Genomic DNA, 17,104 nt, shown 5'->3' with positions numbered 1-17,104 from the left:
CTAGTGTGAGTTACCCATGGGTTGAAAATCCCTAATCGCCAGGCAGTACTTATTTGCTAATCAATGACAAGACATCCCACACACCCTCTCGTATTCCTTTTTTTTGCCCCCACTAGAGATACACTGTTCTGTTTTAAAACAGCTTTATTGAGGTAGAATTTATATGCCATACAATTCACCCATTTTAAGTATTTCAAGGAAAGAGAAGCTTCCTTCTTATTCGACTGTATAAGTTTATTTATTATTTGAAACTGGAAAAGCTACAAAACATGATCAAATGGAAATCTTAAAACATTCTGTGAACCCCGTTCTATTTTAATGCATAATTTTCCTATTACAGCCGCCTGTTTGCACCTCTGGAGTTAAGGTCACAGCAGCGTTTGCATTATAAACCCTTTTTTCAAGCGTTTATAAATGCAGCTGCTTTTGTTTGCTCAGGACTGAAGCTTGCCTCATGAGGTTTCCATGCAATAGAGCAGCTTTTTGGGGTTGAGTTTTCTTTAACTAAATTAAAATTTTAAAACACCACATTGCCCTTTAAAAAAATCATTGCAAGTGTCAAAAAGTCTAGCTAGGAATTTCTCCCCAAATAACGTTTTTATGCATATGCCATTTTTAATTGCCTTTAGTTTCCAAAAATTCTCCACCGTGCTGTTTGTAATTAATGCTATTTGCCTCAAATATTTACAAATCTAAATCCAAATCAGTTTATAAACTAAAGAAACATGTTATATGCAATTGCTTTCAGTATTGTTAACGAATTATTTTATAGTCACAAAAAAGCTAAAGATGGAGTGAGAGGATGGAGAGCCTGTCATCCCTTGTGAGAAGTTATACATATATATGGATGCGTTGGAGAGTGCGTGTTCTCTAGGATAGGTCGAAATATGTAGGAAAAAAAACGATGTACATTTTTAGGATCATATTTTGCCTTTTTTTCAAAGCAATAAATGTGGACGGTATAGTATACAGAAACAACCAGGAATTATTAAATTGGTTTTAGACATTAAAGAACAAAAATACATACATGATCACTAAACAAAATACAATGTTAAAATGTCAGTTTAAATGAAGTATAATTGAGAATCCTGACATGGTAATTGCCAGAAACTTCTAATCAGAAGTAATTGGTAATTGGTAAAATTGGTAATTTTAGGAGGTGTTTTACTTTTCAGTACTTTTTAATACAGACCAGTAAGTATGAAACATGATCTCACCTTATGTTTCAGAAGCCCAATTTCATCTTGCTCAATTTTATTTAAATTTAAAATTATTTTATTTAATATTTTTCATGCCAATACATATTTTGTATGGAAAAGGTGAATAAAAGCAAATGCAAAATATTACTAGTGAATATTGTGTTCTGACATGTACATCTTGATGGGAAACAGCTTTTTCTTCTCCTACATATCAGTAATGCTCAAGCCAAAAGTGTTTTTCAGCCAGATCTGTTTCGGGGTTGACTATAAGCCCCCAGAAGTCAGGGACTCCTTTTTGTCCCATGGCCATTTATGGCTTGCCCATCCCAACATAGTCCCTGACTCCAAAAGGTTTGTTGAGTGAAGAAATGACTGCCCTGCACCTCCCCACTCCCCACCCCAGACCTTAGGGACAGCAATCAAAAACTCAAAAGCCAAAATTGTTTTTCTAACCTTCTTCCCACCTCCTGACATCCGAAAACAAAACAAGACCAGCAAACAAACAGAAAGGTTTAAACTGGATTTATTAGACCTAGCACGAGGGTGACAGCTGGAGTTGAGGTTCCAGCAGCGGCTGACAAAGGCTGCATCAGGTGCCAGAGAAAGGTTGTCTCAGAATCTTTCTGTCATCCGAGGCTGCGGTAGCCGATAGCCGTCCTAAGCCCTGAAATGTAGTTGCTTGGCTCCCCAACCTCCTGGCTTTTGACAATCCTTTGAATTCAGAATCTATTTCTCTAATCCAATTTTTTTTTTCTAACCAAATAAATACAATTCTAAACCAGTGTTAGGAAAATAAATGTATTTGTTCCCTGCTAAGATATTTAATAATCCTCCTTGTCTCTCCCAGTCTGCTATTTTTTTTTTAAACTGGAAGATTCTATGAATCATCTGTATCTGCTGTTGTTGTTGTTGTTTTTTTTTTAATCAAATTTTGTTTAATTGAATTGTACTATACCTTCAGGATCATTAGAGGAATGGGAAAAATCATTGTATAAATTCACTAACAGATTTAATCCTTCTATGTGGTATTTCATTCAGGTGACAGTCTGTTTTTCCTGTGGGTAAACAACCACAACAAGGTGCCTTTGAGCGCTTTTATCCCCAGCAAAGTGAGGCATTGTAGAGCCAGGGACATCGTGGGAAGCAGGGTTGCGGTTGGGGGCTGGTGCACAATGTTTCTATGTAGTGATATCACTCAGACAAACATGCATTTCTGTATTCCACATTCACACATGTGTGAGGAAAAAGGGGCACCCACCACCCAGGAAGAAAATACAATGATGAGGGTGTGAAATCATCTTCTTTTGTGAGTGAATGCATCAGATTTTCATTCTGGAGTGAAAATGAATCCATCATTTCCAGCCCCCAACTATTTCCCATTAATCCCTGAGTAGTTTTGCTCTGAAGTTGATGCTCTTAAATGTGGGCACTCAGGCCCATGAAAAACCCAGAGTTCAGGGCTCCCTGAGAAAAATTAAAATCCTGCTTTTATTTGCTCTAGTGCCATGGGATCTTGTCAGGCCTGGCTGAAATGGTGAGGAAAGAGGGACAGTGCCCTTTCGAAACCTGTGCTCCACTCCAGCGTGACAGCGACAGCCGGGCGCCAGGTACCTGACTGTTTCCCCACACATACCTGGTCTGAGTACATATTTATAAATTTCAAATATGTATGTACACAGTTCGGAATGATCGGTTGAACCAATGACTCTGGGATTTTCATAGCCCACGACATTTAAGAAGAGTGTGTCTCTTTTCCATCCAGTGGGTTAGAATGAAATTACAATTTGACTTGATTTAGTTTGAATTTTGGAATGTAGGCACTGTCGCTTGGCATCTGTAGAAACTTCTCTTCCATGAGTATACATATCCCTGTCTTTTTAGTATTCCTGATATAGGCAAAGATGTCTTTAAACAGTACCCCCACTTTCCCCCCTGCCTCTCTCCCTCCCTCCTCTCTGCTTGCCTGTGCTCCTCCTTCTACCCCCCCCCTTTTCTCTTTCCCCTCCGTATCATATCACCTATGGTTTTCCTGTTAAGTATTCCCCCAATGGCTGAGGTCCATGGTCTGAGTCCCTTTTGTTTTTTAAGTTTTCATATAAAAATAAAAATGTGGGTGCTTGCAGTTGTATCTGCTTGATACCCTCTAATTAAATTTAGGCCATTCTAAAGGAAAACTTCTTTTCATTGTTGGCAGCACATTAAATTTCTCTTCTGCTCCTTATAGGGACAGTAATGAAGGGCTTAAAATTGATCCTTTTATTTTTTGAAATGGAGGAAGTGTCAAATATTTGAATTTGTCTTGATCATTTATTTTCCACAAGCAGGGAGTAAACATTGTGTGAGCGATCCATGCACATTTTGTAGGTGGTTATGATGAATAAATTGGTTGTGTGATGCAGAAATCAAGTGATGGAGGGATGAGCAAATCAAATGTCTTTGCGTTCTCACTTCTGAAATGGCGTTAAGTCAGAGATTTTATAAGAGTGATTCCAAATGTCTGCTTTCCTACCAAAATGAAAGTTGCAGCTCGTGCATATCAAGACTGGAAAACCAGAAGGATTTGTGCCAATTTAGAGAGGAGGAAAACGTCAGATTGATAAGAAGTCTGTGGATAATTGAAAGTAAGGTGACTGTTGCTGTAGTTTGTGGAATTTGGGTGCATTTACAAGTAATGAGGAGGAAATAAATGGAACATGGAACCTAAGGAATAAGAAAGAGTAATTAAGAAATACTCACAATAAATCCAGTTAAGTGCATGTTCAGTGGGCAGTTTTCATGGCCAAACTCTCCTTTTTGTTCTTCTTCTTTTTTTTTTTTTTTTGTAAAATACCTTTTAATGCTTATTAAACCTGAAACCTGAAGCCATAAAGCAAGAACTCTGCTTATGGACTGAAGCTGACAATCACCCCAAGTATTATATCCCTTTCAAGACAGAACATGAATCTAGTGGAGGATAATTGCCATGTATTTATTTATTAGTTGATACCACGTCATTTCAACTAGAGGAAAAGCCACAAGGAAACATTTCATCTGAAACATTTTGTTCTTGCCTGCTTCGGAATATTAGCATTAACAAATATTTAGCTCTGGAGGAATTTTTTTTTTCAGTTTCATCAAAATGAAATGCAGTGTTGCTGTTGTTTTCTACTTTTCAATAATCTCTGAAACTGAGCAAATAAGTGATCTCACCTAGCCTGTATTTGTACTGTTCCTTCCAAGCAGAGAGTCAGCTGAATGAAATTCAACACCCATGGATTTTGTGCGGTACCATGAATAAGTATTACTAGGCCAAGCACAGTCTAGAATTTTCTATACCTACTCTCTTGCCATGTCAGGAAGCTCCACACAGTCTTGTGTTTTAGACATGGGGCCAGCTTCAAGAAAAAGGGCACAGGAGAATTGGGGGAATAGGTGGGGTTTGTGTACAAACAGAAGTTCTCTGAGTCTTGAAGCCAGTTTCCACACATTTTCCCATTTCTGTTCCTCATTTTAGATGAGGATTGCAATGCCATTTCCCCCATGTCACCTTTATGAAACACACCCTTAGTGCAACTCATCCTTCTCTCACTCTTTAGGCCACATGATTCTGCTACATTTGGGTTGTTTGTGGCCACTCCTGGTTGAGAGGACTAGTGTTGGGTTTTTTCAAAGTTTCCTTGAAAATAGTACTCAAAATGATAATACCTGGTGTTGATGTAGACATTTAAAATTCATCATAGTTCCTTCACATTTGTTTCCTTGTTGGATCTTCAAAAACAATCGTGTTGGATAATCAGGGATATTTAGGATTTTTCCCATTTTATAGAAGAAATGGGATGATTTAATGATTTACAGTAAAATCACATGGAAAGAAATAGAATTGAAGCTCCCTTCTTTCTAGCCAGGGGCTCTATCCACTATCCCAACCAGGGGTCCATAAACTGAATCCCAAGTGCCAAGACCAGCCCTGTAAGAGAAGAATGGTTTTTACATATTTAAATGATTGTATTTTAAATGGTTTTAAGTACTTACACAATAGCCTTGTTCTCACCTCTTGGCTCACAAAGTCTGCAACAGTTACTATCTGTCCCTTTAAGAAAATGTTTGCTGAACCCTATACCTCATCCTTTCCAGCACCCGCCAGTTCTATCCCCCTAGACTATCTTTCCCCCATATTCCACTCTCCTCTCCTGCAACCATAGATTTTTGACTCTGTAAGCAGATAACTTTTTTTCCTCATGAATTTGGCACAAAATGTATGGGGCTCTATGCATGTAGGAATTTGGCTAATACTATTTGACCATTTAACTTACCCAGACAAACCCAAGTATGCCAGTTATGCGTGGAATCCTGCCTTAATTTGGGGTTAAAGTTAGAAACAGGGATGCGGTGGAAGTGGAAAAGATCTAGCTGCTTTAAGTTTAGTGTTTGATTTCCAGCGTAAAATTGGTTTCAGTCCAACCCGGACCTTCAGCGATGGAGTTTTCTCTTGTATCCTTGTATCCTAAAATAAAGGGGAAATGTGTATCGCATTTAGTTCCCTGCGCCCCATGAGGTAAGTCAGGGAGTTCCTTTTTAGCTCCTCTGTGACTGTTTTTAAATAAAGACAACAGAAGAGACAGTGTTTGCTAGACACGGGTTCTATTTTAAGAGGGTCTTGAAGGTTAGGTTATTTGAATGACCACATCCGCCACCCGTAGACCTTTCTGAAGATGAAATACTCAGACCTAAATCGCTAGGTTTTTTTTCGTTAGAGTAGAGCCAGAGCAGCCATTAAAGTAGAGTGTGACTTTGTTAGGCTCTCAGAAGTAGGTAGCAATTGACTGGTGACCAGGCTGTGCAGTCTCCAGGAGTAGATCCAATAACTGCGTTGAGTGCGTGGGTTTTGGACAGAGATCTGAAACACGCAGGTGAAACATGAGATTTTCTTCTGCCTCAGTCTACCCCAGGAGAGATTTTAGAAATTGTCTCCATGCAGTGGCCATCCCTGGGGGTGGTCATAGACATGGGTCAAACACTCCTCCTATACTGCTTAGCAAGCAGTAGAGAGACCCAGCATCTCCTGTTCCTGGGAAGGGTTAACTAGGCAACTTCACGGTGAATTAGATTTTAAATCTCCTAGGTAGATGTTTTTTGGGGGGAACAGTGAATTCTCTTTTTCTTCTTTTAAGGCTGATTTATGTATTACTCCTTTCCTGAATTGAGAAAATATAGCCCAATGTAGAAAACTGGGAAAATATGAAAAATAAAATCTGAAAAAAAATCCATAATCCTATGAAGAGCTGCCCAGTGGTACTATTTCAGTGCATTTCATTTTAGCTTTATTTTCTGTAAATATGTACAGTTTTAACAGTGTTGAGATTATACTATATTTGGTTTCGGTTTTGCTGTTTATTTTAATTACTGGTGTAGTATGATTTTTTTCCTGGGCATTTTTAATGAGCATGTTGATGGCATAATATTCCCTCCTGTAACTATGTAATTATTTCCGTGTTCATTCTCCTAGTAGTGACCACATAATTTGTTTTAGTTTGTCCATTTGTTATAATAATATTGTGATGAATTTTTTAGGAGGGATTTCTGGAAATGGGATTACTAGTTCAAGGGGTTAAACCCTTTTCAAGATCTTGGATAATTTGTAACAACTTATATTCCTTTTAGCTCTCTATGAGAGCTCATTGTCACCAACTTTCATATATTCATTTATTTCTAATCTTTGCCATGCCAGTTGTTTAAAAGAATATCTCAATGTTTTGATTAAATTTAACTTTTCCATGGACTTATTAACCAGTTGTATTACCTTTGAAAGCTACGGGTTCATGCTTTTGCCCTTTTTGGGGAGGATATTCATCTCTTTTTCTTACTGATTTCCATGGTATCTTAAAACCATCAGATAGTAATATTTTTAAATTATTTTACCACAGAGAGTGAAGAAAACCAAATGGAAGCATTCAGAATTAGGAATTTGTGGAGGTTGTGGTTTTACAGGAAAGATTTAAATAAATGTAAATGTTCTTCTTAAAAGCTTTGGGGTATGGTATGAAGATTAGGGCAACCCCCACTGCAGTAAAAAGGCTTTGGTTCTCTTCCCTTCCATTTACGGGTATGACTGCTTTTCATATTGGGAAGGTGTTTCTTCTTTGTCTTTGCATCCTAGTTAAAATTTAAATTAGAAGCTCCTAGTTTTGTTATATTTGAAAGTATAACCAAAATGCAGCCTTGGTGTTGCAAGAGACAGATTGCTCTTTGTGACCATACTTTCTGTGGCTTCCCAAATTGAAGCAATTGAAACATTGTTTTAGAATAAAAGATTATGTAAGGAAGCCCACCACTCAGATTTTAAAATGTTAACATTTTGCCTTAATTGTTTCAGAGCACTTTTTTCTTTTCTGGTTTTCTTTGCTTCTTTATAAAATAAGAGGCCACAGCCCACTAATCCCGTTCTGCCCCTAAGTCCTGAAGTTGATGTATTTTGTTCCTGACCATGTTTTGCTTTAACTACCTATGGAGGTTTGTCCCAGGATCCTTTATTCTGTGTTTTACCATGTTACACTAAGCAGCGATTTCAGTAACTTCTTTCCCTTCACTTAACATCATTTTCAAGATAGCGTCATTTTTTAAAAATAGGAAAGTATACATTTTCAAATGCTTTATATGTCAAGGAATATCTTATAGTGGGGCAGATATAGTGAAATAGACAAAGTTGAACAGAGAACAGCGGGGTGCCACAGAACCAGAGATCAAAGAAAGTATCTAGGAAATGCCTATTCTGTTGGGTTACTGTGGGGGGTACACAAAGTCGTAAACCTCTGCCCTCATTGAGTTTCATTTTAATTCAAGAAAAAGAAAAGTAAAACTTAACTCATGACAAGTTTTAACAGAGTGCCAAATAACTGTTAAATAGCAGTACAAGAAAACTTTTTAAATGTCACGAAGTAATATATATTTCAATGTCAAGAGATGAACAGTTTTCTAACACTTAAGAGCCAGAATGGAAATATATTTGTTAGTAGAACACTAAACATTTTCTGGAAAAAGGGGGGGAAAAAAAGCTATCATTCATGGTATTGAAGTTCTCTTCAAATATTTACTGACAACCCACTCCGGGTAAGGCATTACGTTAGGTGTTAAGTATAGGTTGAAGGTCTGGAGTTAGAATGGGTTCCAACCCCTAGGTCCAGGGCACTGGTACTCCATGATGAATCAAATTTGGTTTATATGCTTACTCCTCTGGAAGGAGTAAGGTGAGGGTACTTGGCTAAGCTACTGTGACAAGCTAAATGGTATATATTTCAAAGATCCACGATGCTAATAGACGGGAGACCATGGTTTATACACTGACCCAAAAGATATGGTGGACATGGTGATACAGGCATAGAGGGAATAGGGAAGAAAAAGTCAGCCGTCTTCACATTTCTAGGCGACTTTCAGGTTCCATTTCTTCTGAGGATTCTCATGATTGCTTCCTAAGCTATCCTTTAGAAATAGCCCACTTTAGACCTTTGTCTGTGGTCTTTGGCCTAATTTAATTAATACAGCTTTATACAGATTTGGAGGTTGGTCCATTTGGTGTGCATGAGCAAGGTATCCTACATTCATAAAAAGAAGGTTTGAGGATTCCCTTACAAACCATTGAGATGTTTCCATGAACAAATAAGATGCTCAGTATATATTTACTGATTCAATTATTTAGTGACTCTAGCCCTCCCAGCCTTATCCAGGAGCAGTGGGGGATGGAAGGAGGGGTCAGAAATTAGAAGGGAAGAGCTAACATCTGTTGCAAAATCTGAGCATAAAACTTCCCAAACAGGAGAAGCCAATTGACATCAATAGGCTTAAGAACTCACAAAATAAATTCTACTCTCTGAAGAGAGGACTCATTTTCTCTGTCCTGAAAGTAAGCCTCATTATACCAGAGGAAGGGTATTCACCAGTGGATTGTTAGAGTTGTTTTTTTATTTTTTTAATGACATTTTAATCTTGGATTTATTATTCATTGTGTAAACCATTTATATATAGTTCTCAATCAGCTGCCATCATTTTTGATGACTTGTACTTATGGAAGGAAACAGTCGTGGAGAAAATCCAAAGCAATTGACAACCCCAATGCTGTTAATGTTTGCTTGTGAAATAGAACATCTGGTTTTCAACTGCAGATGGGTTTGGATTCATGGGCTGTCTGCTCAGGAGGGCCCTGCTTCTGACTTAACGTACTCCTGTCACTGCCTTGAGATTTTAATCATTTTTAAACAAAGGAGTTCCACATTTTTCATTTTGCACTGGGCCCTGCAAATTATGTAGCTTGTCCTGGTTTCAGATTGGCTTTTCTTGGATCCACTCTAATACGCCTCTGCATCCCAGACAACTGACAAAAGGAGACTTCCCAGAGGCCGGCTGGGTGGCTGACATCCAACCTGTGGCTTCCTTTTGTCTGATATCCATATGGTTACTGGAGAGGTAACTGACATATGGTGACAATCTGTCAAACACCCAGAGCAGGTAACGTCAGAATTTAAAGATCACAGAGACCAAACTTGTCCTCCTGTAGAAAAACTAAAAAGTGATGGGGAAAATCCACTCTTTAAGATACTGTTCTAATAAATGTATGACCAAGAAATGTGTTCTAGCAATCCAACATGAATTTTAAGTCCTGCTCTTGGCCAGTGGAAGAGAATAGGTATGAAGTGAGATTTGTGGGTGAAATATGATGTGTCTTGACCTGGACAAGCCAAGAGAATTTGTCCTGAGGAAGCTTTGATGAAGAAGAAGCTGCAGGTAAAGCAGAAAGTAGAAGTCTGAGAGCTTCCTGAAGTGTCCTGGGCCCTCTCCCTGCAGAGAAGCCTTGCCTCCCTCAAAGATCTGCCTTATCCTGACTGCCCTGCCACCATTTCTGAGCTGCACTGGAAGCCAAGGGTCCTTGGGGGTACCCTGACTACCTAACAAGAGCCATTAATCTCCTCTCCCATATCAAATCAACCTTTGAAATAGTTCATCCTTTCTACATGACCTCATGAAGAGTTGTCTGGGAATCATAGGGGCCATCCCACATGTCTGTAATGACAGTGATAATGTCACTCTATGTCTCAGAGTCAGGCAGTATAGGCCTCAATATTTATGCATTTACTCATGCAACAGTTACTTAAATTAGCACTATAAAGCTATACTGAACTCTCATGGATACACAGCGTATTCATTTCCTAGAGCCATTGTCACAGATTACCTACCATAAGGTAGGTGACTTAAACAATAGAAATTTATTCTGTCACGTTTCTGGAGGCTAGAAGTCTGAAATCAAGGTATCCTCAGGGTCCTGCTCCCTTGGAAAGCCCTAGGGAAAAATCAATTCCACGTCTCTTTCCTAACTCCTGGTAGTTGCCAACAACCCTTGGCTTGTTATTGCTCCAATCTATACTGTCCTCTTCACATGGCATTCTGCTCTCCTGTGATTTCACATGCCTTCCTGTAAGGACAGGAGCCATTGGATCCAGGGCCGCCTTCATCCAATATGCCTTCATCTTAGTTCAGATAATTACGTCCTCAAAGACCATATTGCAGATAAGGCCATTCTCTGAGCATCTGGGTGGACATGAATGGGGGGGGCACTGTTCATCTCAGTACATACAGATTTTTGAAAAGATGAATTTACTGCTCTAAAGTTGCTTGCCATCCTGAGTGGGAAAAGAGAAATGCAAATATATGGTCTATAGATACAAAGTGATAAGGCCTGTTAGAACTATATGGGTCAAATGCTGTGGAAGTCCAGAGAAGGGGAGATAATTTCTGAAGGATATGATCAGGCCAAGCTCTATAGTTATTGCATTTTAAATGATAAGTAGGACTAAGACATGTGGAGATAATGTCCTGGGAGTTTGGGAAAGAACATGAACCAGGGTAGGGAGGTAAGAATCATGGGGGCACATACAACTTAGGAGTTATTCAGGTTGGCTGGAAAAATAGAACATGTGATGATGAACAATATCCAGAAAAGTCAGCTGGAGCAGATTGTGGGAATCACAAATGCTTAAGCCTAAACATTAGAACTTCGTTCAGCATGTAATGAAGAGTCACCTTTTTTTTTTTTTTTTTTTTAAGGAGGTGATAGACTGGGCTTGATCCTTGAAGTAGAATCAGTATGGCAGAGGTGTATAGGACGCATTCATTCATTCATTTCTGCAGCACTTATTTATCATCTGCTGGACTCTGAGGCTTATAGGAGATCTGAGAATATGCTGGTCAGTTACAATAATGTTTCCTACCCACTGGAAGCTTCTTGTCCAATAGAGAAGACAGAGAACTGGATGATAGATACTGAGTATTGTGATGAAACAGGGTAAAGCTGAGATGGGGGGGCAGGTGGCAAAGAGGGCACTAAGGGTGCCCCAGGCAACACGTTTGAAGGTCCGGAAGCCAGGGCCATTACAAGAACCTAGAAGAACTTCCCTGCAGGAAGAAGGGTGGTGGGTTGGGATGGCCAGTCCAGTGGGGGTAGAAGTGGGGCGAAGAGGTCAAAAATGAAGCTTGAGAGAGACAGGAGCCAGTATAAACTCTATCCTAAGGGCAATGACTTAGTGAGAATTGCATTTTAGATGAACTCCCAGGGGCTGTTTTATAGAGAAGAGATTAGAAATTAGTGATCAGGGAGAGGGACATTTTGGGCCTAGTCTATAGCAGTGGCAAGGGGAGTGGACAGAAGAAACCAGGTTTAAGAGCTATTTAGAAAACATAATTATTGGACTCCAGATTGGTTGGATGCAGATTTGAGAAAGAGAAGGTGCCACAGGTGCCCATGACACAAAGGCAACCAAATCAGTGATTCAGTGAGTTAGAGATCAGTGGAGGGAGTGGAATGTGTGTGTGAGGTTAAGATGGTGAGTTCGGTTTAAGTGAATTTGAGGTTCTCGGAAGATACTTAGGAGGAGATATCCATCCAGAGTATATTTATATCTCTTAAAGAGATACAAGTTAGCATTTATCAGTCAAACTATCTGGGCTCCGATAACAGTGTCAAAGCCATCAGCATATTAATGATAATTGAGTGTGAGTAGAATCAGAATAGAAGAAGGCCTAGCCAGAACAATATGGCATAAACAGTTAAGGAATGGGCAGGCCACTGGCTCCAAGGGATGTGGCTAAGAAAGTAGGATGAAAACCAGAATAGAATGGAGTCCAAGGGAAAACAGTGTTTCAAGAAGGGAATTGTTAAAATTTTTGTATTGCAGCTGAGAGGTCAAGTGAGACAAGGGCTGAACATTGTCCACTGGACGTAGGGACTAAGCAGTATTGGCGCCCTGTCTGAGAGGACACTGGAGGCCATCATCTGGCCCATAAGATGTGCTGACCTAGAAGAGGAGAATGAAGACAGAAATAAATGAGATGATTAATAGTCAGGCAAGCAATCTCAAGCTTGGGTAACAGGAATGATGGTGATGTTATTGACAGAAAGAGGGACACAAATGGAGAAGTTATTTATGTGTTGGAAAGGGGAGATGATGACCTCCATTACTTGCAGTGAAAGCATCCTGAGGAAATCTGCTTGTTCAAGCAAGCCTAAGACAGATATTCTCACACATATTCCCTTGGAGACCTATGCAAGAGCTTCCCTAGGGTTTTGATGAGAAATGGGACTGCTGAGTCATACTTGGGTATAAGGATATTTAAGCCAATTGGGTAGCTCTTCAGAAACACTCTCTCATTTTATGCTCTAATCAGCAGTGTATGACGGTCCATATAATTTCACTTTCTAATGTTTACCAGTCTCCTAGGGGTAATGTTATATCTCACTGTTGTTTTCAAATACTTTTTTTTTTTAAGATTTTTAAATTTTTTTTTTTATTTGACAGAGAGAGAAATCACAAGTAGGCACAGAGGCAGGTAGAGAGAGGGGGGAAGCAGGCTCCCCGCTGAGCAGAGAGCCCTATTCGGGGCTCCATTCCAGGACTCTGAGACCATGACCTGAGTTGAAGGCAGAGGCTTAACCCACTGAGTCACCCAGGCGCCCATCAAATATGTTTTATCTATTGCTAGTAAGACTGTATCTTCATGCATATATAAACACTCAGATATTTTCCCTCCTTGAATTGCCTAGTCATATCCTTTGTCCATTTTTTTCCCCTGCTGGTTTCCCATCATTTTCCCATTGTTCATTTGTTCAATGTTAATTTTTTATGTTAAATCTGCATTTGTTTTGGACCACTGGTTCTCATTTATTAGAAATCCATAAATTTGGGGCACCTGGTGGCTCAGTCATTAAGCATCTCCCCTCAGCTCAGGTCATGATCCCAGGACTCTGGGGTCAAGCCCCACATTGGGCTCCCCGTGCAGTGGGAAGCTTGCTTCTCCCTCTCCCACTCCCCCTGCTTGTGTTCCCTCTCTTGCTCTCTCTCTCACTGTCAAATAAATATTAAAATAAAAAAAGAAATCCATAAATTTGTCATACCCTCAATATTTTTACCATTTAATTTCTTTTCCCTACCTCCTTTCAACATCACAGATATTTTCTCTTTCCTTTTCTTCTTCTAGATTATAGTTTTTACCTTTTATTCTATACTGCTTAATCCTCCTGGAAGTCCCTTTTGAATATGATGTGACACAGGAATCCACCTGATTTTTCTCCCTCTGATGAATCAGTTTCCCCAAACAACTTAGTCAACAGTACAGTCACTGGTTACTTGTTTGTTCTTACAACGTATCCCATCTGGGCCAGTTCTCTGTCATGTCTTGATATACTTAGAATGAGTTCCACATTTTTTGTTCTACTTACACTTTGATATAAATGAAGGTATAATTTTGTTCATCTTTTAAAAACCCTGACTTAATTTTGATTGAAATTATAGGGAATTTTCAGACCCATTTTAGAACAATTCATACCTTTACAATACTAAATTGCTACATCCATGAATAGGATATATCCCTTTCTTGTTCAGATATACTTTGCATCCTTTAATATACTTTAGAACTTGTTTCTATTAGGGTCTTTTGTCCTTTGTGTTAGATTTATTACTTGATACTTTTTAGTTTGGGATGTTATTGTGAATGGCATCTTGTTTTTCACTGGAGTTTCTAGTTGGTTATTGTTGGTAGAGAAAACTATTGATTTTTTTTAGTTGATCTTATATCTGGCACAGTGCTGAACATTTTTATTAGTTCTAATAGTTTATCTGTGGTTCTGTTGAGCTTTCCATTATAGATGATCATATCAACCAGAACAAATGACAATGTATCAGTGTAACTTTCCAATACTCACAGTCCTTATAATTGGTTTCTCATATGAGCTAGTCTCCATGGTGTATAAACACAAAATATTTTTGCTTTTCGTATTAGTTGTCTCTCCAAACTCACTGTAGTAGATTGAGTTATGGCCCCCAAAAGGTATATCCAGGTCCTAACCTCAGGACCAGTGAATGTGACCTCATTTGGAAATAGGGTCTTTGCAAATGTAATTAAGGATCTTGAGATGATATTACCCTGAATTTAGGGTGGGCCCTTTTTCTTTCAAGTTTTTATTTAAATTCTAATTAGTTAACATAGTGTAATATTAGTTTCAGGAGTTAGGGTGCATGCATCTTAAATCCAAAAACTGATGTCTTTGTAAGAGAAAGTTGAGGGAGATTTGAGACATATGGAGACGGAGCAGAAGAGCCATAAAGATAGAGATGAGAATGATGTATCCACAAACCAAGAAACTGCCTTACCCAATAGAATCCAGGGGAAAGGCATGGAACGAATTCAGCCTCAAAGCCTTCAAGAAGGAACCAACATTATTGACACCTTTATTTCAGATTTCTGGTTTCTAGCACTGTGGGAGACTAAATTTCTGTTGTTTTAACCACCAAGTTTGTGGTAATGTGTTACAGTAGCTCTGGGAAACCAACATACCCACTGGTGGGCTTAAGCTTTCCCGATCCTAGATGAATTTTGGGACAATGCCATAGCTTTTCCAGCCACTCCATTTCTGTCACCCTTGCTATTCTAACTCCTTGAGTTAGATGTTTAAGTCCTCAATTTTTAGACTTTGTCTTTACTAATATACACATTTAAGGTCATAATTTTCCCCCAAGGAGTTCTTTCTGCATTCTGCAAAATATATACACTATATATATACTATGTTTAAATACACTTATATACACTATATATAAATGTATGTACTGCACATGTTGGTATATAATATTATCATTGATTCTAAATATTTTCTAACTTCCATTATGGTTTCTCTTTTGAGCCATGAAATATTTAGAAATGGGGGGGGCCTGATTTTATTGTTGGCCTCTTGGGTAGCCGTGGTCCCAGTGTCATGTGTGGGGAAGTTGTTCCTATCTACACCGATTCTGCAGTATTGCCTCTGTCACATATCTAGAGTTATACATTTCCAGATCTGCTTCTAGACCATTCTGTTCTATTGGGCAGTTTATCTCATGTCCACTAATACCACACTGTTCTAATTGATACAGGTTTATATACACTGTGGTGGGACAAGTCTTTTCTCTTCCCAGTCTTAGTTTGATTTTAATCACTCTTGTAAATTTCAGCTAATAAAACCCCTGTTGGTTAGGACTTTTGTTGACGTTGCCTATTATCTATGGATTCACCAGGAGGTAACTGACACTATTTCACTCTTGAGACTTTTTTTTTAAAGATTTTATTTATTTGTCAGAGAGAGAGAGAGAAAGAGTGCTCAAGCAGGGGGAATGGCAGAGGCAGAGGGAGAAGCTGGCTCTTAGCTGAGCAAGGAACCCAATGTGGGACTCCATCCCAGGACCCTGGGATCATGACCTGAGCCAAAGGCAGATGTTTAACTGACTGAGCCACCCAGGTGTCCCATTCTTGAGACTTTTCATCAATGAATGTGGCATGGTTCCCCATTTATTTAGATCTTTAAAAATTATTCCAATAAATGTTTAGATTTATTAATAGGCACATTTTGTGGTTATGTTATTGCAAATAATAGCTTTTTAAAATTTAATTTTGCAACTTATAGTTGAATTATTTAGAAATGCAATTGCTTATTGCATGTTGATTCAGAGTAATGTTGCTAAATCCTCCTGATAATTTATCTTTAGAATTCCTTTTAATTTTTTACCTTCACAGTCATATCTTATTTGAATAATTTTATTTCAGCCTCTCCAATCATACCTTTTATTTCTCTTCTTGCTTGCTCTGTGACCTCCACTAGAATGTGAATAGGAGCAGTGGGAGTGGGCATCCTTTCTTAGTCTCCATTTCAAATAGAAGGCTTTCAGTATTTCACCATTAATAAGATGTTTGCCAGAGTAAACCCCCTTTATCAGGCAAAGGGTATATAATTCTATTTCTATTTTGCTAAAAGTTTTCATATTGAATTGATGTTGAATTTCATCAAATCCTTTTTTGGATCCATTGAGTAAATCATACTTTTCTCTTTAATCTGTTAATGTAGTGATTTATAGTAATTAATTTTCTAACCTTAAATAAACTTTTCATCTCTGGGATCAGTCCTACTTGAGCATGGCATATTATCATTTTTATATATTAGAGGTTTGGATTTGTTAATAGTTTAGTTAGAATTTTGTATCTCTTTATTTTTATGTAATATTTTCTGTAATTTTTCTGCCTCTCAAGGTCCTGGTCAGAGTTTGGTATTGAGTTTTGTTAGCCTTATAAAATTAATTTATTGTTAGCCTCATAAATTTGTTAGCCTCATGAATTTATTAAAATATTTGTTCCCTGATCGGGGAAAATAAATTAGTGAACCACTGAAGGCCTTAGTTTTCTATGTGGGTGGATTTTTGATTACTGATTCAATTGTTAATGTTCATGTTCATAAACAATTCAGATGTTTATGTTGGGGTGCCTGGGTGACTCAGTTGGTTAAGTGTCTGATTCTTTATCTCAGTTCAGGTCTTGGTCTCAGGGTCATGTGTTCAAACCCTATGTTGGGCTCCATGCTGGGT

Source organism: Martes martes, assembly GCF_963455335.1.
Source record: "Martes martes genome assembly, chromosome: 17".
In the NCBI taxonomy this organism is placed as follows: domain Eukaryota; kingdom Metazoa; phylum Chordata; class Mammalia; order Carnivora; family Mustelidae; genus Martes; species Martes martes.
This window is presented reverse-complemented; position numbering follows the sequence as displayed.